Consider the following 25,981-nt stretch of genomic DNA (forward strand, 5'->3'; position numbering starts at 1 on the left):
CTTCATCAGTAAGTGCTTCAAGTCCTCTTCACTTTCAGCAAGCAAGGTTGTGTCATTTGCATATCGCAGGTTGTTAATGAGTCTTCCACCAATCCTGATGTCACATTCTTCTTCATATAGTCCAGCTTCTTGGATTATTTGCTCAGCATACAGATTGAATAAGTATGGTGAAAGGATGCAACCCTGATACACACCTTTCTTTATTTTAAACCATGCAGTATCTCATTGCTATATTTCAACGACTGCCTCTTGGTCTATGTACAGGTTCTGCATTAGCACAATGAAGTGTTCTGGAATTTCTTTTCTTTGCAATGGTATCCATAATTTGGTATGATCCACACGGTTGAATGCCTTTACATAGTCAATAAAACACAGGTAAACATCTTTCTGGTATTCTCTGCTTTCAACCAAGATCCATCTGACATCAGCAAAGATATCCCTTGGTCTACGTCGTCTTCTGAATCCATCCTGAATTTCTGGCAGTTCCCTGTCAATGTACTGCTGCAACCACTTTTGAATGATCTTCAGTAAAATTTTACTTGTGCATGATATTAATGATACTGTTCGATAATTTCCACATTCGGTTGGATCACCTTTCTTTAGAATGGGAACAAATACGGATCTTTTGCAGTCTGTTGTCCAGGTAGCTGTCTTTCAAATTTCTTGGCATAAATGAGTGAGCACCTCCAGTGCTGCCTCCATTTGTTGAAATATCTGTTGGTATTCTGTCTGTCAGTTCCTGGAGCCTTGTTTTTCACCAATGCCTTCAGTGCAGCTTGGACTTCTTCCTTCAGTACCATTGGTTCTTGATCATATGCTCCTTCCTGCAATGGTTGAATGTTGACCAATTCTTTTTGGTACAGTGACTCTGTGTATTTCTTTCATCTTCTTTAGATCCTTCCTGTGTCATTCAATATTTTTCAACTCGAGGCTTGAATTTTTTCTTCAGTTCTTTCAGCTTAAGAAATGCGGAGCATGTTCTTCCCTTTTGGTTTTCTAACTCCAGGTCTTTGCACATTTCATTATAATATTTTACTTTGTCTTCTCGACCTGCCCTTTGAATTACTCTTTTCAGCTCTTTTACTTCACCATTTCTTCCATTCATTTTAGCTACTCTATGGTCAAGAGCAAGTTTCAGAGTCCCTTCTGACATCCATTTTGGTCTTTTCTTTCTTTCTTGTCTTTTTAATGACCTCTTGCTCTCTTCATGTATGATGTCCTCCTACCACTCGTCTGATTTTGGTCATTAGTGTTCACTGCATCAAATCTATTCTTGAGTAGGTCTCCATATTCAGGTGGGATATACTCAGGGTCATATTTTGGTTCTCGTGGACTTGTTTTAATTTTCTTGAGCTTCAACTTGAACTTGCATATGAGCAATTGATGATCTGTTCTGCAGTCAGCCCCCCGGCCTTGTTCTGACTGATACTGACCTTTTCCATTGTCTCTTTCCACAGATATAATCAATTTGATTTCTATGTTTTCCATCTGATAAGGTCCACATGTACAGTTGTTGTTTATGTTGTTAAGAAAAAGCTATCTGCAATGAAGAAGTTATTGGTCTTGCAAAATATTTTCCAACTACCAATCCTTCTTCCTTGTTTCCGACTTTCACATTCCAATTACCAGTAATTATCAATGCATCTTGATTGCATGTTTGATCAATTTCAGACTGCGGAAGTTGGTAAAAATCTTCAGTTACCACGTGTCTGTCAGTTTGTCATACTGTGGTAGCTTGTGTGTTGCTGTGATACTGGAAGATTTGCCAGTGGTATTTTAAATAACAGCAGGGTCACCCTTAGTGGACAGGTTTCAGCAGAGCTTCCAGACTAAGACAGACTAGGAAGAAGGACCTAGCAGTATACTTATGAAAAAATTGGCCAGTGAAAACCTTACAAATAACAGCAGAACATTGTCTGATATAGTGTTGGAAGATGAGCCCCTCAGATTGGAAGGCACTCAAAATATGACTGAGGAAGAGCTGCCTTCTCAAAGTAGAGTTGACCTTAATGATATAGATGGAGTCAAGCTTTTGGGAGCTTCATCTGCTGATGTGTGGCATGACTCAAAATGAGAGGAAACAGCTGCAAACATCCATTAATAATTGGAATATGGAATGTACTAAATATGAATCTAGGAAAATTGGAAATTGTCAGAGATGAAATGGAATGCATAAAGATTGATATCCTAGGCATTAGTGAGCTGTAATGGACTGGTATTGGCCATTTCGAATTTGCTTACTATGCCGGGAATGACAAATTGAAGAGGAATGGCATCGTATTCATTGTCAAAAAGAACATTTCAAGATCTATCCTGAAGTACCAAGCTGTCAGTGATAGGATAATATCCATACACCTACAAGGAAGACCAGTTAATATGGCTGTCATTCAAATTTACGCACCAACCACTAATGCCAGAGATGAGGAAATTGAAATTGAATGAGGCAGGGTTAGAGGCAGTAATGTTAACAAGGCAGTAGTCAATCTACAGGATTAGGTTGTATCTTGAGTCAGTTTCTTTTGAGATATAAAATAGAGAATCAAGCAGAGAGGAGAGGGACCTCAGGCCACCAAGAAAGAAGTGCCAGGGTGGAGTGTGTCCTTTGGATTTAGGGTTCCTACACTGAGAACTCCTAGACCAGGGGAAGATTGATGACAAGGACCTTCCCCCAGAGCTGACAGAGAGAGAAAGCCTTCCTCTGAAGCTGGCACCCTGAATTCGGACTTCTAGCCTCCTAAACTGTGAAAGAAAAAAATTCTGTTTTTTAAAGCCATCCACATCTGGCATTTGTGTTGTAGCAACACGAGATAACTAAGACAGTAATCTATTACTGAAAAAAATTAAGTCCCATAGTTTTGTCCCTGTGTTATCTTCCAGGAACTTTATAGTTTTGGCTTTAGCATTTAGGCCTTTGATCCGTTTTGAGTTAGTTTTTGTGTATGGTATTAGATATGGATCCTATTTTATTTTTCTGCAAATAAATATCCAGTTTTGCCAGCACCTTTGTTAAAGAGACTGCTTCTTTCCTGTTGAATGGACTTTGACTCCTTGTCAAAAATCAGCTGTCCATAGATGTATGGATTTATTTCTAGGTTCTCAGCTCTATTCCATTGGTCTCTGTGTCTGTCATTGAACCAGTAGCAGGCTGTTTTGATTACTGTGGCTGTATAGTATGTTTCGAGGTCGGGAGTGTGAGACCTCCTACTGTGTTCTTCTTCTTCAGTATTGCCTTGGCTATTCGAGGTCTCTTTCCTTTCCATATAAAGTTGGTGATATGTTTTTCCATTTTGGTTCATTTTGGTAAAGAATGGTGTTGGAATTTGGATTGGGATTACATTATATCTATAGATTTCTTTCGGTAGTATTGACATTTTCACGATATTTGTCTTCCAATCCACAAGCATGGAATATTTTTCCATTCATGAAGGTCGCTTTTAGTTCCTTGCAGTGTTTTACAGTTTTCATTGTATAGGTCTTTTACATCCCCGGTTAGGTTTATTCCTAGGTATTTTATCCTTTTGGGGGCTCCTTTCCATCTTGACAGAAGCAGTTACTCAGGTCTGTATATCCAAAGTTAGAAGGCTCTCCCTGTGTCTCAAAGCCTCTGTGAGAAGAGAAACAAGTGAGCCAGGTAGTTCTCCTGGATATGGCTCAGTGTCTGTTTATGCTAGGTCCAGTCCCTTCTTTCCCAAAGTTGCCCATAATAAACTTATTTAAGGGAGAAAACACTTGGCACATCTGTGTGAGGGAGCAGTCTGAAGACAGCCACAGGTGACTATTTTTCTGTTCTTTTGGGAGCTTTAGAAATGTTGGTGAGAAGTCACACCACTTTTCTGGTGCTTTGGCTTTCTCTAAGTCTTTGCAACCATCCTGCGCTCTTGTGAAGCTTGCATGTACGCAAGCGAATGATGTCCCCCCTCCCCGTGAAGGAGCTCCCGTCAGGTGCTCCCGTTACCTGACCAGGGTGCCACAAACCAAAAGGGAGTTTGGAAGGGAGGGAAGAAAACTGCTTCCCATAGTATTGAATTTGTAGGGGAAGGTAAGACTCAGACATGGGGAAACTGAGAAACGAGTGATTGTTGGCCATTTCCTTTCGGTGTGGAGGATGGGATATTCAGCTCTTTCCGAATCTGGTCCAGGATGGATGATTTGGGGGAATTTTCTGCAGACACCTAATCCCATTTAGTGAGTCTTCTTAGCCTCTACCAAAGATTGTATCCCTTCCTAATCTGCATGTAGTGCCTTTTTCCTTCTACAATCTGCTCTTAAAATGATAAATTTTAGAGCCAGTGAGAACCTTGGAGGCCAGCCTCTTAGTTTCGTCTTCACAGATGAGGAACCCTGGACTACAAAGGTTAAATGACTTGTCCAGGATCAAGTCGGATAATTAATTGGAGAAAGTCAGAATTGTTGGAGTCTGCTTTCACTAGTTGCCATCAGGTCGAGTCCAACTCATCACAACCCCATGTGTGTCAGAATAGAATTGGGCTCCATAGGGTTTTCAATGGCTGATTTTTTTGGAGCTAGATCACCAGGCCTTTCTTTCAAGGCACCTCTGGGTGAACTGAACCTCCACCCTTTTGGTTAGCAGCTGAGCGCATTAACCGTTTGCACCACCCGGGCAGCTGGGGTCTGATTTACATACAGTGAAATGCATACATATTAACTATACCATTAGATCAATTTTGGCAAATGTGAACACCCGTGTAACCCATACTCCATCAGAGAGCCAGAATTAGACTAATTGCCTTGGCTACAAATGCAAAAGCACTGAAGGCACGCACAGCACCTAAATGAGACTGCAGCTTCAATTCAGGAAGACCCTAGTTTATTTGCTTGTCCCTACTCCCTGATTATGGCAGATGATATGACAACCCTTCTTCCCCGCCTTGCATGACCCAGAGCTGCCTTTGCTCTTTTGTCCCATTCCCAGGACCTGTATTATTCTTTGAGCTGGAGTGCAGGTCTCTATCAAGTTAGAGCAAGGTTGTCTAGGAAGTAGAAACAACCGTAGATTCTAGGCTGTACAGATGGGGTGACCTTTGGCACCTCTCTACCGTCGTGCTAGCTCCTGTCATCCTTTTGCAGAGTCTTCTTTGCTTTTTCTGCTACACTCACTGCCCTCAGGGCACTGGACTCATCTCCATGTTTCCCAGTTTACTTCCAGTTCCCCAGCAGAAGCACATCTGGTCCTTCAGCTTAATTTACAAGGAGGCAGTAGCTGGTCGCTATAGATGCTGGGTGACATGTGGACAGATGATTCTTTGTCTGGGAATATGTGTGACAAGTGGAGGAGGAACGCCTGTGAAATTAAGCTTCTGTTTGACTCATCGTTGTTTTCCAGGAACTGGAGGAGGTGTGTATTTCAGACTGCTCACGTCCATTCTATTCCACCTTAAACGTTGCTCTCCCCCCGCCCCCGCATTCATTGTTTCCTTCCCTCCCACTGTCTTTCAGAGTAACTGCAGCTGTGAGCACTGCACTTGGGGTTACCTCTCTGAAAGGGCGCCTGCTTATCCTCCGTCTGTATCCCTGGAGTGAGGAAACTTGTCTCTGCGTCAGCAAAGCTGGGTGATCATGAGATCCCCTTGTCTCCAGGAATCTTTATCTGATTCCCTTGCTTGACTACTAAAACCTACGTCTCCTGACGTACCCTTCAGGGCTCTTTTCACAACAAGCCGCCTTTCTTTGTTGAAATCTGTGGCCCACTGTCCTGTTAAAGCTGTAGTTCATCTTCCAGACTCCCGGCATTTCTAAAGAAATAAGAGACAAGCTCGGAGGGAGTGAGAAATGCTGAGCATTACACAATAATGTGTGGAGAAAGACTCAGAAGGATGCATGCCAAGATATTACCAGAGGTTTGCAGGGTGGAGGAGGTGGAAGGTGGTACTGATAAAGGGGTGGGAAAGAGGGAGGAGAGAGGGGAAAAGAAGTAAATGACTCAATACTTACACATTGAACGGTAAGCATGTGCATAAGTGTGAAAATAATTAAGTCACGTGGTATTTTGGTAGCAGAAAGGATTAGAATTCTGAATTTCAGCGTATTCCTTTTCCTCTTCTCTATAGCTGATCTCTCACCACCTGTCTGTCTGTCGTACTGTGGTGGCTTGTAGGTTGCCATGATGCTGGGAGCTATGCCACAAATATTTCAAATACCATCAGGGTCACCCATGGTGGACAAGTTTCAGCACAGCTTCCAGAGTAAAACAGACCAGGAAGAAAGGCCTGGTGATCTACTTCCAAAAATTAGCCAATAAAAACTCTATGGATCATAACAGAATATTGTCCCATATAGTGCTAGAAGATGAGCCCCCTACGTTGGAAGGCACTACACAATAGCTGCCACAATGGACTCAGACATACCAATGATCCTGAAGATGGCACAGGACCAGGCAACGTTTCGTTCTGTTATACACAAGTCGCCATGAGTCGGAGCCAGCTTGACGTCAACTGACAAGAATGGCTGATCTCAGCCTGTGGTCTGATATACTGTTCCGGGAGGATCAAGAGCAGTTGAGGCAGAAGGGTGTGCAGAACCCACAATAGTTGGCTATTTTTTTTTTTGGGTAGACAGTTGTTTCATGGATACTGGAGCAAACTTCACCTTTGAACAAAGATAAGGACGCATAGTCTGTGACCCCTGTTTCCAGTTGACGCCTGCCTTTGGAGTGTTTTGGCCTTCTTCAAACCAAACCAAACCCGTTGTGTCTAGTTGATCCCAACTCATAGCAACCCTATAGGACAGAGTAGAACTGTCCCCATAGAGTTTCCAAGGAGTGGCTGGTGGATTCGAACTTACAACCTTTTGGTTAACAGCCAAGCTTTTAAGCTCTTATAAACTGCTTCAACTATCCTAATGTGAACTTATCACTCCTTCCTCCCTCAGCTCCAACCTGTTTCTTTACCTGACAATGCCACCTCCATTCTCACAGTCACCAATTTCAAAATGCAGAATTGCCTCTGACTTATCCTTAATCCTTCTTACCGATTTCATCTTCAAGCCCCTTTAGATATTTGCTCTGTGGTATCTTCCAGATCTGCTTCTCTCCTGTTGCCAACCTAGGTCCAACCCTTATCATGCCAGTCTGGGTTATTTTGAAAACATTCTAGTCCTCATCACCTTTGGCCTATTTTGAATCCCTACAAAAAGCTAATGTCTTTAAGATTCTCCTTTAAGTATGTTAATCTGCTTTTCACAAGTCTCCAACTGCTCCCTACTGCTTGTTGGATAAAACCCAAACTTCTCTGTGTGGGATTCAGACCTCTGAAATCTGGCTTCCTTCCTCCCTGTCAAATGCTCTTGTCGTTGTCTCCCTACACAAATCCTCCTCCCACAGCCAGGAACGCAAGCAGCATGTACTGGACTTGCAGCCTTTCTCATGTGCTGTCCCAGCCTCTCCTTTTCCCCAGAGGTCAGCTCACTTCCGATCCCCCTGCTTAAAATTTCCCTGCCCATCAAGGTCAAACTCAAGACATACCGACTTTCCCATAAAGGCTGGCATTCCTTCTCCAGAATATGCCAAGCGCCCTCTCTGGCCTCCCGGCACTCACTGTTGGTATCTCTTGTGAACATCGCCTGTTGTGAACATTGCCTCCTTGATTACATTGTAAGTCCTTGGAGTAGAGCAACTGGATCTTGCTTTTTTGTTTGTTTGTTTGTTTTTTTGATCAACCCCGGTGCTTGGCCCATTCTGCGTGCCCACAGGCCTTGACAGATTCTTTTGGCTGGATTGAAGTGCACTGCTCAGGCAAGCTACAGTGATTTTGCATATGCAGCTACTGAGGATGGAGAAGGAGTTTTCTTGGGGTCATTAGCCAATCTGCCCACTACTGAGGGTCACATGTGGAGCTACAGGTTCTACACAGCACACAGCTCTCCCCACCACCACTCCTGCCTGAAGGGTGTGCTACAGGGTGGCAGCGAGGACACTCTTCCCTCTTAGTTTGAGATTTCACTCATGTTGCCAAGAACCTAGTCCTGGCTTTGCCTCAATCTGATTTCACCTCCTTCTTGGAAGATGTTCTCCTTTTGGCTTTATTTTGGCTGCCAGTTTTACCGTTCTCCTGCTTTCAGGTTTCTGTGCTTAAGGTGTGCCTACAGGGAAATTAGCCAAGATTCTCACTCCACATGTGACTTCTTCCTTAAAGAAGTAATTTTAGAGATACGAGTGTTCTGTTTCCAACTGCCATTACGGCTGCAGGGCCAAACTCAGCAAGAAATTCCAACTGTGACAGCCCAAATGTGGGAGACTTTAGGGGAAAGAAAACCCCTTCATGAAAATGTGGAATGACCTCTGAAAACACTGCAAAATTCTTGCTAAAGGAGTCAGATATATGGAGACGCATTTCTAGTCCAAGAACAGTTTATTCTCTCAGAGCAGACAACTAGCAAATCTGGATCCAGGTGTCTGCTGACTACAAATACAGTGGAATTCTCCAAGTCCTAGCAGTGTTTGACCAGCTCATGAGAAAATTGCTGTATAAATACTTGTGGGGGAGTGGAGTAAGGAGGGTGTTATATGTCAAATTGCTTTATTGCACCAAAGCCAAATGCAAAACAAGGAAGAAACTTACACAAATATGGCTTGAGGTGAATAGACAACTGTCCACACCTTGGAAGTCTTTGTGTGATATTAGGGCTTTTACTGTGAAGGTATTTGTTATAACAGGATTTGGTTTGTGGCATTCCAAGGTTTTCCATCTCATCAAGGGAGAGATTTAAGGAATTCCCCACTGTGGTGAGTGGAGGCATGGCCACGTCAGCTTGACTTCTCATTTTAACATAACTTGGGTGTTCTTATGCAGGGGCTCTTGGAAGGTGTTTGGGTATCAAATCCATCTTGGGAAAACTTGGAGGCCACTGATAGTGAGGGTCCTCAGAGTGCAGCTGTTGATTTGCAGAGCTGCTTTTCTGTCATGTTTGCTTACTGTCTTTGCTGGCCTGAACCAAAGTTAAATAATCCGAGTGTTAGAAGGGACCTCAGAGCTTTGTCTAGTTCAACTTCTCACAAGGTGGAGAGATGTCTGGTTCCCTGATGTGAAGCTGTCCAGCCCTGCTTGACCGTTCCTAGTGGTAGGGAACACACTTTGAGGCAACCTGTTCTCCTGCCTCTAATTATTAAACTGGGAAGCCTTTTTAAACACGAACAGACAATTCACCAGAGAAGCAATATCAATGAAAAACTGTTCAACATCCCTGATAATTAAAGAAAGGCAAATTAAGACAATGAGATACCATTCTTTCCTCTAACAGATTGGCAAAGATATTTTAAAAGGTTAGTACTCAGAGTAGATGAAAGTTTGAGGAAATGGGTTCACACCTATTTTTGGAGGACTTGTTGTGTATATGTATTAAAAGCTTTAAAAATCCATATAGCCTTTGATTTGGCAATTGCCGTTTCTTGTGCTTTGTCTTAAGGAAATAATCATATTTATACAGCAAGGGTTTAGGTATAAGGCTATTCCTAGTGGTGATGTTTATAATGAAACATGAGAAGTAACTTAACTCTCTAACAATAGGAAATTGGGAAGGCCATTGATACCACATCCAGATAGCCAATTAAAGCAACATTTAGAAGAATACTTAATGGCATTTCAGTATCTCATTTATTGAGTAGTTACTATGTGCCAGGCATTGTTCTCAGCATTTTATATTAATCAACTCACTCAATCCTCACAGTACTGCTATGAGGTAGACCTATTATTTTGGCAATTTTACAGATTAAGCAGCTGAAACACAAAGAGATGAGTAACTTGTTGGGGTTATATAGGTGGTTCATGGCAGAGGTGGGATATGAACCCAGGCAATCTCTCTCCAGAGCCCACACTCCTAGCCCCTAGGTCCTACTGCCTTTTGTAACAGACATGTGAAGTTATATACTAACCAGTATATAAAGTATAATCTCATTTTTGTTTAAAATATCAAAGACTCCAAGAATATACATGAAAGAAAGACCTGGTGATCTACTTCTAAAAAATTAGCCCTTGAAAAACCCTATGGAGCACAGTTCTACTCTGACACACATGGGGTTGCCATGAGTTGGAATCGACTAGATAGCAACTGATTTGGTTTTAGTTTTGATATTACTTTTATAATTAGAAAAAAATTAGTTAAAAAAAATCTGTCTTTATATTCAGCCAAAATCGGATTATCTGTAACCTTTACTAATTTTTTTAACTCGCTCATTTACCAAATTTTCATCGAGCTCTTCCTATAGACTGGGCACTATGCCAGCCACCCCTGATTCAGCAGAGTTGAAAACTAGCCAGGCACTGCTTGCATGGAGCTTCCATGCCACAGGGGAGACCGATGATACGCAGGTAAACAGACACCAAGACCTACCATTATTGATGCTAATTGTGTGCTTGGTATTCTTCTAATTGCTATTGCATCTATCTACTCCTTTAACCCTTTCTGTTACTCCTTTCATAACCCTGGGCAGCATGTGGCATTAATCCTCACAGTCACCCAGCCAGTAGGATTCATCCCTGACAGGGACTCCCCATCCTGAGCTCCTAACTGAAGCTTCTCTAGTCTCTCCTCCTACTAATTCATTACTGTCCAGCCACATCTGCCTTCTTTCCTGCCTTAGGGCTTTGCACTTGACATTCTCTCTGCCTAGAACACCCTCACTCTCCTGGTAGACGTTTGCACAGTGGCCTCCTCACTGTGCAGCTCACAGAGGCCTTCACTGAGCTCCTGATCCAATGTGGCCTTCCTCTCACCCTACAGCCACTCGGTCATTTTCTATCACATTACTTTGTTTTATTTTCTTTGTGGCACTTATCACCATCCGACGTTATCGGACGTTGTTTCACCCATTGTATTGTAAGCTCCACGGAAAACATGATCCTTGTGCCTTTTGTTCACCATGGTATCCCCAGTGCTTAGCACCATACCCAGCACATAGTAGGCGCTACTGGAGATGGAGGGAAATGAATAAGAGAAAGATGATGGACACGTAGCCTAGAGCAGTGGAAGCAGTGAAAGGTGAAACGATCCATTGTGGGCAGGAATAAAATACGAGTAAGACAGACAGAGACATATATGCATACATATATGTCATCCTTTTTTCTCTTTTTGTGAATAGTAGGACATGCATGTAATTTATAAATAAACAAATATACGCGTGTTTTGTTGTTGTGTGCTGTTGAGTCAATTCTGACTCATAGCAACCCTATAAGACAGAGTAGAACTGCCCCACAGGGTGTCATAGGCTGTGATCTTTACAGGAAGGAGCCCTGGGGGTGCACCAGTTAAGCGCTAGGCTGGCTGCTAACTGAAGATCGGCAGTTTGAATCCACCAGTGGCTCAGTGGGAGAACGGACCTGGCGATATGCTCCCTTAGAGATTACAGCCTAGGAAATCCTATGGGGCAGTTCTAGTTTGACCTACAGAGTTGCTATGAGTCAGAATTGACTCAACGGCACACAGCAACAACAACGCTCTTTCCATTTAAGATTTTGCAGTTAACTAGTTGGAGAGGTTACCTTCCAAAGAGTTCAAATATAGTTGTTAATGAACTGTGGTTAAATATCCAAGCTGTCTTTGCTTTCTTAGCTGCAAAATTAATCTGAAACACGAAAAATAAACAGGTCTTTAAACTCTGAGTGTTCTCATAGAGAGACACTAGGACACAGCAGTGGGAAAAACTTGAACTTCGGAGTCTGATGAACTTGGGCTTGAATCTCACTCCTGCATCTTTCTGTGCGATTTGAGCGAGCCCTTTTTCTCATACCCCTCATCTATAACAGAGACATACTGATGCCTACCTCATAGACACCATGTGAGAAGGAAACCAAATAGTGCACAGTGCTTCGCACATAGTGGATCTTTCTGAATATCAGTTGCCGCCTCGTTCTCTGTTTGAAGAGAAAACTCCATGCCGCTTAGAAAGGACCTAAATATACATCCTTTGGAACACTCAAGAACATGTTTTTTCTTTTTGCATTTGATTAAACTGTGTTGCTCTTGAATATCTTCTTTTTTAAATAATTTAAGTGGATTTCATGTAAACCACAGCCCCTTCCTGAGGCTGCACTGACCTAGATATTTTACCAGCGATACTATCAGGCTAGCCTCTTGCCCTCCCCTGACTTCACCTCTAATGATGCTATTGCTCAATTTCTGTAGGACGAATAACTCTTGTCTTCTGAGCATAGAGTGTTGCAGTTGTGTTGAAGCAGAGTAAACAGAGAAAAGCCAGGGCCTTGGCCTGGGAACCACCTGTGTCCTGGGAGCAGGGCCTCTCCTGAAGAGGGGGAGGAGGGCCGGATGGCCTGTTTGGGGGAGAGGAATTGGATCAGGAAGGGGAGGACTGAATTGGGCAGAACTCAGCAGATTCCTTGGCATGTACTGCAGAAGGATTCCCTGAAGGGCTGCACAGAAAAGAAATGTGCTGTGTGCTTGGCAGGGCAGAAACCACAGAGAACCTGGCAATGCTTTTTGAGGACTGGGGAGCAAAAAAGCAGACTCCCTAGGTGGTTATTTATAGAGCCGGCAGCAGTAATGATCAGTTAGAAAAAATAAATTACAACTCAGTTGAACCTGAAATAACGTTTCTTTTGCAACTCCAGGCATTCCACATGGGCTTCTTACTTGCACACCACTCCCTCTTGATGGTGTTCTTGGAGGCCGAGGTCAGTTCCACGCGAAGCTTACTCATGCCCTCCCTAAATCTTCAGAACAATCAACAAGGCCGCAGAAAGGGAGTTTCTGGCCTGAGACAGGAAGAATTCTGGCTGGATGGCCTCTTTCTTTTTCCTGCTGCACCCCTCCCCCCTAAATTGCTATATCGTCCCTCCTTTCTGCCCTTAAGACATCTGTATCATGCAACACAAGGTGGCCCTTCGCTGGAGTGTGGCATCTGTGGCATGCTGAGCCCCCAGCCACCTCACCGCTTTTCAAGTGAGTGCACATACCAGCTTGTTTTTAGTGTCTGTGTTTTTGCTGCTGCAAGAGCTTCTTATTGTAATATCTCCTGAGAAGCTGGTCACTGACCCTTATTTCGCAGGCCCCCAGTTTCATCTACCCCCTCCCCTCTTAGCCAAAAAGCAAGACCACAATGATGTCACATGGGCAGCTTGGCAGTGGGGTCACCTTGAGCTTGCCCAACCTGCTACTCAGCCTTTTGACACTTGGGCATCCATTTTGCCCCCCGTCCCACCCATCTGCTCTCTATTTTCCATTCATTTGTTGGTTCATTAGCTTTTCACTCAACAAGCACATACTGAGTGCCTACCATGTACCAGGCACTGGCAATGCAAAAATACTTGGTAAAATCTAGAGGCTGCAAACTGGTGGCACATGGACTGGCTCTGCCTGCAGACACATTTTATTTGGCTCACAATAACTACGACAACAAAACTCAAACCAGTAGCTATGAGTCAACTCCAACTCATGGCAACCCCATGTGTGTCAGAGTAGAACTGTTCTCCACAGAGTTTTCAATGGCTGATTTTTCAGAAGGAAATCACTAGTCCTTTCTTTCGAGGTGTCTCTGGGTGGACTTGAACCTCCACCAGCCTTTTGGTTAACAGCAGAGTGTTAACAACCTTTCAGTTAACCATTTGCACCACCCAGGGACTCCCAACACTGTATCTTAAATTTGAATTTGCCATTGACACATAAAGACGGCATGATTTCATATGAGAACACAGCTACCTGTCTTCTCTTGGAAAATCTGAAGTTTGGGCTATCCTGGCCCTCGTTCCCACTTGGTAGCTTTCTCTACATGGGCAGGCACCCCCTTTAGAGAAGTCTGGCCCCTCTGGTTCGCCACAGCTCCTGTTTCCTCTACTGTCTCACCAACACCAAGCTAAATCCCATCCAGATCATTAGCTGCTTCCCCCGTTTGTGTTAACCTGCCTGGCCCCATGATCATTTGAGTTTGTAACTGCGGATATAGTCCCTAATCTATGGGGTTTTATGATGCAGTGAGGAAGATAGACAGAGCCATAGATAATTTTAGTATGTGAAAAGTGCTATGAGAACAAGGTACTTTGGGAACATGGGGGAAGAAAAAATTGATTTTGATGTGAAGCGTCAGGGGCTTTGTGGAGAAGGTGAGTTTGGAACCAGATTTTTTAAACACAGCAGGAATATGCCAAGAGAAAACTGTGGAAGGCACTCCAAAGGGAATGGGTAGGTTTAAAAGCATAGCAGGGTGAATGAGCAGAGAAGTCTGGTGTGGCAGGAGTGAGGGGACCCTGAGGAGAGTCAGGAAGTGAGGCTGTTTTCTCTTCAGTGGGTACTCAGTGGCCAACTCCATCCAATCCAAGGCCAGAGACCATGGGCCCTTCAGACCCGTGCCTGGCTCTGCATTCAACCCTTAGCAGCCTCCTCTTCTCTAGTGCCTGCCCCAGCTAGCTGAATGGCCCTCAGAGCTGATCCCAGCCCCATCTACCAAGATTTACTTGGAGCAACAGATTCCTGCTGTTCCTCCTTGTCCTGGTTCAGAACTGAGAGAGAGAGAGATGACAAGGAAGGTCTGGTTCCACCCTCAGAGGGCAGTAGGTGGGCTGTGGGCATAGGGCAGTGGGTAGATGGGCTGCATAAGGCCCCATGGTTTCCTGGCTTCCCCCTACCACTCTGGTGCCTTTCTCTTCTCATTCCTTGAAAGTTGGCAGTCCTCAGTATGTGATTCCTCTGTCTGTGCACATATTCCTTATCGTTTATAGGCTCGTGTCTCCAGAGACAGCATCATCAGCCCAGAGCTGTTTGCTGAGCGGTAGTGGATAAAGACTTGTAGCTTCTAGACAACTCACTTTGGATAGCTCACAGGTGCCTCAAATCCCACCTAGCTAGAGATGCCATGCTCTTCCCTTCCACACTCCGCATGCTGGTTTTACTCTGAACACACCCTTTACTTTTTCTTTTCCCCATTCACTTCCCTCAGACTCCCTTTCTCACCCTTTATATATGTTGAAATCCTTCCATTCTTTAAGCCGTTGATGCATGATACCTTCCTGAAGCCTCCCTGGTTCAATCAGCTAACACCACCAAACTCTTCATAACAGCATTGCCAAAAATCAAAGAACTTGCCCATGATCCAGCCACCAGTAAATACAGCATTTCAGAGCCAGAAGAGAACTCAGTGCTGAAGATGACCTAATCTAACCCCTCACTTTATTCCCACATGCCTTCCCCACCCACATGTTGTTTCTTTTCTGGCAGTGAACTCTAACACATGGTGTTCATGGTGGATTCTATGCCCCACCAACTGGACACTGCGCTCCTTGACGCTAAGGACTGGCTGCAGTGCTCTGCCCTCCCTGGGGAGCTAGCACAGGTCTGTGTAAAAACTGTGCTCAATTGTGTGCAGTTAGTAGCTAGTTGTTGGCACAAACTGAACTGTTGGTAGAAGGGAGAGGTTACTCTTTGCATACGACATGTCATTAAGGTTATCATTTAAGGAAGAGTTGAATCAGTTTGGGAGTGACTGGGTCCAAGGCGTGACATCTGTAATATCAGGGAACCTGGAACATTCAAATTTAGTTAGTAGGAAATTGGTTGAGAAGGGGACTTGGAGAATGGAAGTTGTGTATACCCTTGGGGAGTGTAGACCCCACCCGTACAGACATCAAGAAGCCAGGGCCTGGTGATGAGAGGGAACCTGGCTTCTCTGAAGTGCCCGCCTTTTAGGAGCTCTGGGTTATCCAGAGAATTGTGGCCAGAAGTTGAGGGACTACAGCTTGTTTTCTACCACTTGCCTTGGTTTAGTTCTACTCACGTTCTCCCCATGCTCCTCCGTGGCTTCCCACAGTGATTTCCTGAGCTTCATGCTGGCTCCACTGCCTGTGGCCGTTGCTTCTAGCTGTGACATTACTGGAAGCTTCACTGAGGCTCTGACTGGCCAGGGCTAGAGCACCACAGCTGCTGCCATTGGGCTGGGACCTTCCATATAGCAACATGGGGTCTATGGGTACTGGCTAGAACCAAGAGAGGCTGCAGAGCAGGACTAGGGTGGAGACGAACGCCCTGAGAAATTTCACCCATTTGGATCCTTCTAGAGACTGTTGTTGTTAGTTTCCCTCGACTTGATTCCGACTCATGGTGACTCCGTGTGTGCAGAGTAGAACTGCTCCATAGGGTTTTCAGGGCTTTGACCTTTCAGAAGCAGATCACCAGGCCTGTCTTCTAATGCCTCTCTGGGTAGGTTTGAATCACCAACCTTGCAGCTAGTAGTGGAGTGCTTAACCATTCGCACCACCTAGGGACTCCTGCAGAGACTAAGTGGTCTTAATATTCATAATCAATAGTAAGCTATTCATTTTTATTATTTTTTAAATTATTTTTTACTGTTTACAGGGAGTTTCCATATGTTGACCTCCTTGAGCCACACAAGTACTCTATGCTCACAAATACCACATACCACCTTTTTACCATCTCCATAAACTGAGACTCCGAGAGATTTAAATGACTTGGCTAGGATTCACAGCTAAATCTTCTGACTCTAAAATATCTCATCATTCCACTACACCCTGTTGCCTCCCATATCCTATATCCAGGTAGTCCTGACTCACTAGCATCCTTTCTATGTGAAAGGGCACCCTAGCAGCGAAGTGAATCACCACCACCCCCAATCCCTGGAACTTCCTGTTTTCTCTCTCCTGTCACCGAGGACAGCAGTCTGGGGATATGTTTTCTCCTTCCACATCTGTTCAAGTTCAAGGAGTCCAACTCGTGCTATTGGAAAGAAGGGAAACTGGAAGGAAAGTCTTGAATTCTGGCTTTGGGAACCACATTGAAAGGAAATGTTCCTGGTGTCTTGGGTTCTGTAATTATTCCGTACGTTAACTAATTAATTCATTCAGCAGATATTTGTAGAGAACCTACTATGTGCTAGGCACTGTTCTAGGTGTTGGGGTTTAGTGGTGAACAAGACAGACATAGCTCCCGCCCTTTTGGAGCGGACATCCTAGTGTTAGGTGGTAATGAGCAAGTAAATGATGAGCAGACACTTTGAGACAGTAATAGTTACGGGCTATGAAGAAAATACACAAGGATGATAGGATAGAGAGTAACTGGCAGGAGGTGGGAGGGAGAGCTACTTGGATTAGGTGGTTAGGGAAGACTCTTCAGGAGGAAGCACAGAAGCTAGGACTCGGGTGATAAGAAGAAGCCCACCATGAGAAAATTGGGGGCAGCAGTTTTCTAGGAACAGCAAGGGAAAAGGTCCAAGTAGAAACTTGGAATGAATTTTTAAGAAAACAATATTCTTCATGGTGGTCAGAGTCCCTGTGTTGTCATCACTGTGGTTCAGTGACATTTTGCCTAGAGGAAGGAGTTGTCCTGGTACCCTACACATGTATGATGGCAGTTCTGTGAGAAGATTGGTTCTGAGTCCTAGGCAGTGGACTCAAGAGTTGAATTTGGAGAAACAGGAACTGCTTCCACCATTGCCTTGCTAAAAAATAGGGCTTCGAACCCCTGCTGAAAATTTGCGTTTCTAACAAGTTCCCAGGTGATGCTAATGCTGCTGGTTAAGGACCAATTCTGAGAACCACAAGTAGAGCAGTGGTTCTCAAAATTTATTATACATAAGGATCACCTGGGGGATCTTGTTAAACTGTAAATTCTGATTCAGTATATTGGGATGGAAATGCGAATTCTCAGGTTCGAAGCCCTGCTAAAAAATGAGCTTGGCATGTAAGGAGTGCTTCGGCCTGGAGCACAGGAAAGAGAAGCCTTAAAAGCTTGTTGCAGCAACTCTTGACCCTTGTAACTTTACTAATGGCAGAAGTCAGGAAGTTTTCTAGGATATGATATTTGTGATTTTGAGGATAGTGCTGCTCAAGTTTATAGTTCAGGTTCTGCTACCAACTATCTGTTTCATTGTTTCCTTTAGCAAGTCACTTAACCTCTCTAAACTTAATTTAACATTATATCAAGTGAAGCAGTTAGATCAGATGAACTCTAAGGCACTCCTTATTCTGTTTTTTTTTTTAATGCTTTAAAATGATGCATTTATCAACAGTTTTCTTTGTGTTGCAGCCTTTTCTGGGCCTCTGCTTTGGATTGGGTTAGATTATTAAGTGAAAGTCCACAATAGTAGTGGTTCCTTAATATAAGACAGGTGCTATGATTGAAGGAGTCCCTGAGTGGCACAGACGCTTAAGCACATGACCACTAACTGAAAGGCTAGCGGTTTGAACCTACCCAGAGGCTCATCAGAATTGAACTTTCTTGGGGTAGTCCAGTGGTCCTCAAACTGTGGTCCCTAGACCAGCAGTATCAGCAACACCTGGAAACTTGTTAGAAATACAGATTTTCTCCCTTTGCCCCAGGCCTACTGAGTCAGAAATTTTGGGGGTGTGACCCAAAAGTCTGTGCTTTTGCAAGGCCTCCAAGTGATTCTGGTGCACTCTAAAGATTGAGAACCACTAGTGTAGATTTGAGACTACCAGTGATGGATGATTACATTCCAGTCTCTCAGGGCCACAGCAAATGGTTGTGTTCATCCAACTCAGCTTGGTGAACAGTCCTCTGGCTGTAAAGCAGAAGGAAGGCTCCTGGCCCGTGCTGGTATCGTGTCCCAGTCCACTACTCCAGTCCTACTTGGAGAAGAGCATTGTTAGCAAAGGGGCAAACTCATCCTGGAGGAAGTCATGATTGAGGGTACTACTGGATTTGCTTCCTCAGAGGCTGACTTAAATAGAGCAGTTGTGGATTATGGTTAGTTTCATGCTTTTTTCAAGCGTGGAACTGTCCTGAGTCCGTGAGTCTTTGGTAGATAGATCTACTTACACCTGTGTCATGAAGCTCAAGGATAATGAAAGGTCTTGGGTCCCAAATTAAAAAGTAACATAGTGATCCTGCTGTATGCTGAATTTAGAGTTCTGATCCAGTTTGGTTTCCTGTGTCTAAATATCCTCTCATAAAACTGAAATGCGGCGACCCATGGTCCAGATCACCCAGGACTGTCCCATGTTTCCCCTTCCTGTCCCTCTCAGTCTGGTGTCATGGATTTGGCCCTGCATCATGCACTCCTGCTGGATCTTGTCTAGTTGAGGGACAAAACATCCTGACACCTTCCTGAAGAATGGGAAGAAAGGCGGTTCTGAAAGCACAGATTCCAATCCATGCCAGAGGCCAAGGAAACCAATGCTTGAAGGGGTTGCTCACACACCAACAGGAGGACAGAGGAGAGAGCTGGAGCTGGAGGCCTGCAGGCCCAACAGGGGCAGAAGTAAGTTTATTTCTCTGGTAGGGCTTAGAGGAGTGCAGGGTTAGGAGTAGGTAGGGTTTGGGAGGTGGGTCTGGGCTGGGCCAGAAGGCAAAGAATGGAAGACAGATGGGCAAAGCAGGAGGTGACCAGGGCACAGCGAGCATCATGAGCACTTTGGCCCAAGCTGGCCTTGCCTTTTGGCTCACACCTTCTGCCCCTTTCTGTATTATTTCATCTCCAACGATGTCATTCCATCCCTGGGTCCTTCCTCCTGCCATTCTACTGACCTTTCCACCCTTGCTAACCTCTTGCCTTATTCCATCTCCAAGTTTCCTGTTGGATCCCACCCACTACCAATTCCATCCTCCTTATCTTGTGTCTGTCCATTATTGACATGATGAAAACAGGAAAATAGCAGAGTTCAATTGTGATAAGCACTTTCCCTGTTCACAGATACCAGCAATGACCAAGAGCTACCCACATCAGTTCCCGAGCAATCCATCCCAGGGCCCACTAAACAGAAGACAACATGACGGGGTCTTTCCTACTTTGCAACTGCAAAAGCTGGAGCAAGGGCCAGAGAAGCCAAGGAAGCAACACATGTCTAAAGCTTTCAGAGCAACACTGAGAAAATTGTTGATCGGATTACTATCAGTTGTGCCAGTGGATATTGTGAGAAGAGACCTTCCCATCTCCGTTGGATTCCATCATACCTGGATGCCATTCCTCCTGGGACTTTTAAAATCTCATATCCACCTTTAAAGATACTATTCCTATTTCAGCTGTGGCAGTTCTGGTTCACCTTCATTTTTCTCCCTCCAAGTTCTAGATTAAACTGTCTTACCTGAAACTGGGTCACTTAGGCTTAGAAACACCTCTAGACATTCCTGTTCCTCAGAAGCAGCCAAATTCACATCACACCTGTTTCATTTGGGGAAGGGAGTCCACTTCTGACAGATGTTACCTGGCCTGGCCGTGTGTCTCCTGATCCGATCCTTGTGCCTCCCTCAACCAAACCTCTGTCTCCTACCAGGTTGAGACTCACACAGCAGTGACTCTGCCCTCTCTTGGCGAGGACCATGTATATCGCAATGTGCTTTGGTTGGATGTGTGACAGAAGGTGTGGTCTGATAGAACTGACATCTTTATAAGTTGCAAGACAATTAGAGTACGCCTCCACTGGCTGGCAGAAAGTAGCTTTCAAGGATGTCAGCCCTTATTTCAGGGTTCTCTGAGAGTTGTCTAACTCTCATAACTTTTCAGTTCCTGTCCTGACTGAGGATAGTTGTTCTTTTCTGTTTTCAGTTGAAAATAACTTTGTTTGCTATTTTTCCTTATTACAAAGAAGTACATGCTTATCACAAAAACATCAGAAATATAGACAAATAAAAAGAAGAAAAGAAACTATCCCCAAATCCTACTTAACCCAAAGACAACCATTGAGCCTCTGTTGAAGAGTCTTCCAGATTCCTTTCTAGGCATATAGTACCTAATACACACACACACAAATGTAACAGTAATGTCACAATATCATATATATTCTTTGATAACACATTTTGTCATTTAATGACTTACGAACAACTTTCTATATCAAAAAGCTCAGTTCTACAACAATTGTAATGTAAGTACTAGATTATATAGATGAACCATAGTTTATTACCTAATTTCCTATAGTTTGATGTTTAGGTTGTCTCTGACTTATCTCTATTTTAAACAGCATTAATGGACATGGCTGTAAGTTTAATCTTTATACAATTATTTCTTTAAGGCAAATCCCCAGAAGAGAAATCAAAGAATGGTTAACAAAGGTTACAAAGGCTTCCAAGTATGGAACCAGCAGTAACAGTTTGGTACCCAAATGCATTAAAGACTGGGCCACTGGGCAGACCACTCATGTATTTTCTTAGATCCTTTGTATATCTGCCCTTGGGTAGCTTCTTTCCCATGCCTAGAACAGAGCATACCCATGAATGACGGCTGAGATGAGCAGATGAATGAGCGAGTATTGGTGTCTCTTTGGGTTTGGTATTCAGGCATCTCTAGTGATTCTTCACTGAATGCTGACAAATAGTCATTAGTTCATTCATTACACAGTCATGGAGCAGCCACTATTGCAAGGTGCCAAGCTGGAGGCTGAGAATACGAAGATGAATTAAATAGGACTCTATCCTTTCTAAAAAGAGCCCTCCTCTTTTCACTGTGTGCAGGATAATATGTGCTCAGGAAGGTCACAACCTAGAGAAGGCAAAAGACTAATCACAAACATTTACTCCATAGTGTAATAAGAGGAAAGATATAAGTTCAGTAACACAGCTCAGGGCAGAAAATTTGGAATATTTTGAAAATCCAAAGGAAAACAATAAAAAAAAATCATACATATCCAAACCCAAAAAACCAGTTGCCATTGAATTGAGTCCAACTATGGTGATCCCAGAGCAGAACTGCACACTATAGGGTTTCAATGGCTGTGATCTTTCAGAAGTAGATTGCCAGGCCTTTCTTCCAAGGTGCCTCTGGGTGGATTTCAACCGCCAATCTTTTGGTTAGTAGTCGAGCGCTTAACCATTTGCACCTCCCAGGGACTCCATACATATCCACTAGCCCATTAATCAGAGCTAGCATTTTAGAAAGGGAGCCCTGGTGGTGCAATGGCTAAGTACTTGGCTGCTAACTGAAAGATCAGCGGTTTGAACCCACCAGCAGGAGAATAGATCCGGCGATCTGCTCCCATAAAGATTACAGCCTAGGAAACCCTATGGGACAGTTCTACTCTGTCACATGGTATCACTATGGGTCAGAATTGACTTGACGGCACACAACAACATTTTAGAGTGGATTCCTTCGACTGTGAGACTTGCTTACTGATGATCGTCCTCCTTGGATATAACTCCCTTGAAGACATTGTTCATGTCTTTCATTTGCACCTTCAGACTCTGGCACCATTTTATATAACTTATTCTGAAATCTGTTAAATGTAAAATCCAAATGGGAGCAAGCAAAATTAAAGGTAAAGGGATTCATGAATTGAAACAAAATCTCAATGTTTTATGTATGTAGACAAATTTGCATTCATTCATATCCTTCTGTTTGACGGAAAACTTTTTCAAATATTTCATTATAGAAGTGACATTTCAGAGAATTTGGGAACCAGAGAAAAGAACTGTCACCTATTTCACCATCCTAACCCAGGGCTAGCAGCATTTAAGTGACATTCACCCTGAAAAATTTGTGTTAAGATGGTGATGAGGACAAGAGCTGAGGAATATGTGAGTTTTTTTTCCAACATTTGTTTTTTAATTAAGCACATTCAATAATTATACCCACATAGTTCAGAATTAATGGTATAAGAGCATATAGAGGGAAAAGTCTGTATGCACCAGCCACCTAGTTCCCTGAAGATACCCAGTGGTTCCAGTTCCTTATGTATCCTTCTGGAGGATTCAGTGAATATAAAAGCGTGTATGTATATAAAGTATGAATTTTTAATGAAGGACTTGGCATATTATTACCTCTGTATGTTCCAAGTTCAGACTAAACTGTCCTTGTTGGTCCTAGTGGCAGGCCTAGGGTACAGGTAGAGGAGGAAGAAAAGGACAAAAAGTGTGTGTGTGTGTGTGTGTGTATGTAGGTGGTGAGTAGGTGGTTGTTGCTGAGGAATAGAGTGAAGGAAAAAGAAACAAAGAGAAGGAATAACAATTCATTCATTTATTCATGCATCCATCCAGCCAGCCAGAATTGATTGAGCACCTATTATGTGCCAGACACTATTCTCAGCCGAGGGGATACAGGAATGAAAAAAGGATGAAATACCTTGTTCTCCTGGATATTATTTAAAAATTGGAGATGGAGACAATAAAAATAAATTAAGTAACTTATACAGTGTATTATATAGTGTATTGGGGCGCTGGTGGTGCAGTGTTTAAGCATTTGGCTGCTAACCAAAAGGTCGGCAGTTTGAATCCACCAGCCACTGCTTGGAAACCCTGTGGGGCAGCTCTACTCTGCTCTGTAGGGTCGATATGAGTCAGAATCGACTTGACGGTGATGGATTTGATTTTTGGGGGGATATAATACATTAGAATGTGATAACTGCTATGGAAAAAATTCAGTAGGGTGCAGATGAGGAGTGTCGGGACAATTTTTAAGTGAGTGATCAGGGTAGACTTCATTGAGAAGGTGACCTGTGGGCACAGACTTGAAGGAGGTGAGAGAGTGAGGCCTGTGCATGTGCCGTGAATGAGCATCTAGCGGAGGGAAGAGGCAATGTAACTGCCCTGTGGCAGAAGAGTGAGGCCTGGTGGCTGCCAGTACTCCCTACCCCACAGGCTGCTCTCGGTGACTTCTGCACCATGGCTGGCCTCCCTTAGGTCCCGAAGAAGCCCAGGTCAGCCTGGTGCGTTTTACAGTGCTGGGATTATTCTCTATTAACTATTAGTTTTCCTTTTCTCTAAATTTTGATCCTGATGTTTAATTTTACTCCTTCCGAGATAATTCTGTGGTTCAGATGTTAATTTAGTCCCAATAAGGAAAGAAGCAGGGAGCATTATTGTAGTAGAAAGGCAAGACTGAGACTCAGGATCTTAGATTTTAAAGCAATCCTGTCACTTGTTTTCAAGCTTTTTGTACTGGGCACATTATTCAATCTCTCTGGTCCTCAGTTTCCTTATTTAGAAATTGAAAGTGTTGACTCAGATGGTTTCTGGACTGTCCCCATCACTGTGGTTCATGGACTCTGCCACCATATAAGCAGTTAATGTGGGAAGTGGCATCGGGTGGGCATTTGAGGCTAGTAAATGTGGAGGGAGGGGGCCTGGTGATGCAATGGTTAAGCGCTCAACTGCTAACTGAAAGGTCAATGGTTTGAACCCACCAGCAGCTCCATGCGAGAAAAGAGCTGGTGAATCTGCTCCTGTAAAGATTGCAGCCTGGGAAACCCTGTGGGTCTATTCTGTCCTATAGGGTCGCTATGAGTCGGAATCGACTCAAAGACACACAACGACAGTACCACGGGGGAGGCTGAGGAGGCTCCTGCCTGTGGAGGACTCTATGTGCCTGATAATATGTGCTGCTGCCTGAGTTTCCCCCTTGGTCTAGAAGAGCTTAGCTTCACCCTTGAAACAGAATATTCCATCTGAGTAAGTTCAGAGTCCCTGATGAAACAGAGGAGCTAGGGAGACACTGTCAATTGTATTCCGCTCCTTGTTGCCTTCCCTGTGTTGCTCCCTTTAAGCCCTTAAGGGGTTGTTTTTCTCCAAGTCCCTTGGCTGAGCCGATTCTCAACCTGCAGTGGAAGCAGTCATGATGAGGTCTGGGTCTCCTTCTTTTTTTTTTTCTGCAGAGGCTCCCTTCTCTTTCATCAGTTTGGAAGCCTGGAGTCTTTCATCTGCCTTGGAGAATTAGGCAGTGGGGAGGAAAGGGAGTGTGTCATTGGTATCACTGTTGCTTCATGTGGAGCAAAATCACTGTGAATTTAAAAATTAGAGTGTGTGTAAAAGGTTGTGGGGGCAGAGCTGGGGCTTTCAGCGATTTTATTTTGGGGGAAAATGCTAAGCATGAATAGAAGCCTTTTCTCATGCACTCTTAAAGGGTGAATCACCTTGGTTGTAGTTACTTTCTTGCTTATTCCTCAGTGTTTCCTCTGCTCTTTCTTAAACTACCCCATCTTAGCACTCTCAGCTGTTGTTCCACAGGGCAACAGAAAAGTGGCTTCCAGAATTTAGTTTCTGCCCCCTAACTGGAAACTATGGGGGCATTGCCTACTCTCAGCATTAGACATGCCCATATAGAGGTCCCCGCACCCACTGCTGAAAATGGATTCTGAGAGGCTTCATTTGTTTAAATTAACTTCTGATTTATGCTATTCTCCCAATGCCTTTTTTTTTTTTTTTTAAATACAAAAATCCCTCTGTTACTTCTTACATTCCGTGTGATGCCCTTTGTCTCCATCAACTGTTGTGGAGAGAAATTTTATTTGGAATATTCATAGCAAGTCTATCGCTAATTATCACTTTAACAATGTGTTATGGAGTGTATCCATGCAGTCATCTGGAAAGGCACAGATGCCAGGAAATTTGGGATTTGCTGTGCACTATGTGTGCCCACTCTTAGCGTTTCATCAGCTCTCTGCTCAGGGAAGAAGTAGAGGTGCTCTGTAAGGGAGAAAGAAGGGCTGACTTTGTATCTGAATGTCTGCATCCTTCCTTCTTGTCCTCATAGCAACAATCTCCAGGATGCTTTCGAGTGTAAGGAAAGCCTTACTATGAAACAAAAAACCCTCCTCATGCCTCCCCATGTAGCATTCTAGAAAGCTATAGAAGTTGTATCTTGAGGTCACCCCAGGTCGGTGCCACATGGACAGATCCTAGCCATAGATCTAATCGCAGATGGAGAAGAGGCTGGTGGCCTTAGTACCCTCCTGACACACTAGCAAGGTGGGGACAGAATGGCCACTAAATTGGCAGACCTTGGAAGCAAAGGAAAAGGAACTTCACTACCACAGGTGTGGATAAGAACAAAGGCCTCTCCCTTTTCTTCCCTTCTGCTCTCTTTTCTTCTTGGGAGAAGGAATGAACTTGCGCTAGATTCCTTCTTCAGGATTCTTGGTAGGTCTGAGCTTTGGGAGTAAAGACTTAGATCATTGCAGGGCCACATGGAGAGTTTCCTACCAAGACTCCCTGATAGGCACCAATGAAGCCTCAGAGGCTGCCTGCAAATGAGCCTGAGAGTAATGGAGCAGAATCTCCTGGTCAAAGAATTCCATCCTAGGGCAGTGATAAATCAAGTGGTCTTTATGAGAGACCAGTAATGGAG

At 43.9% G+C, this 25,981-nt stretch overlaps 1 protein-coding gene across 4 annotated transcripts in view; it reads left to right on the top strand.

Moving 5' to 3' along the window:
• The window catches only part of HIVEP3 (HIVEP zinc finger 3), a 511,051-nt gene that overhangs the window by 69,592 nt on the left and 415,478 nt on the right, over positions 1-25,981 (top strand). The window contains exons 3-4 of one of the 4 annotated variants that reach the window (XR_002823245.1): positions 19,625-20,792; positions 22,293-23,109. The exons of 1 other annotated variant lie outside the window; for it this stretch is intronic. The gene's annotated coding sequence lies outside the window, so the exon portion shown is untranslated. Of the gene's footprint in view, positions 1-17,557; positions 19,193-19,624; positions 21,625-22,292; positions 23,110-25,981 lie in introns of those variants that run through there. 2 more of the 4 variants (XR_002823247.1, XR_002823244.1) reach the window with 2 other exon arrangements.

Source organism: Trichechus manatus, unplaced genomic scaffold (assembly GCF_000243295.1).
Source record: "Trichechus manatus latirostris isolate Lorelei unplaced genomic scaffold, TriManLat1.0 scaffold00015, whole genome shotgun sequence".
Taxonomy (NCBI): Eukaryota; Metazoa; Chordata; class Mammalia; order Sirenia; family Trichechidae; genus Trichechus; species Trichechus manatus.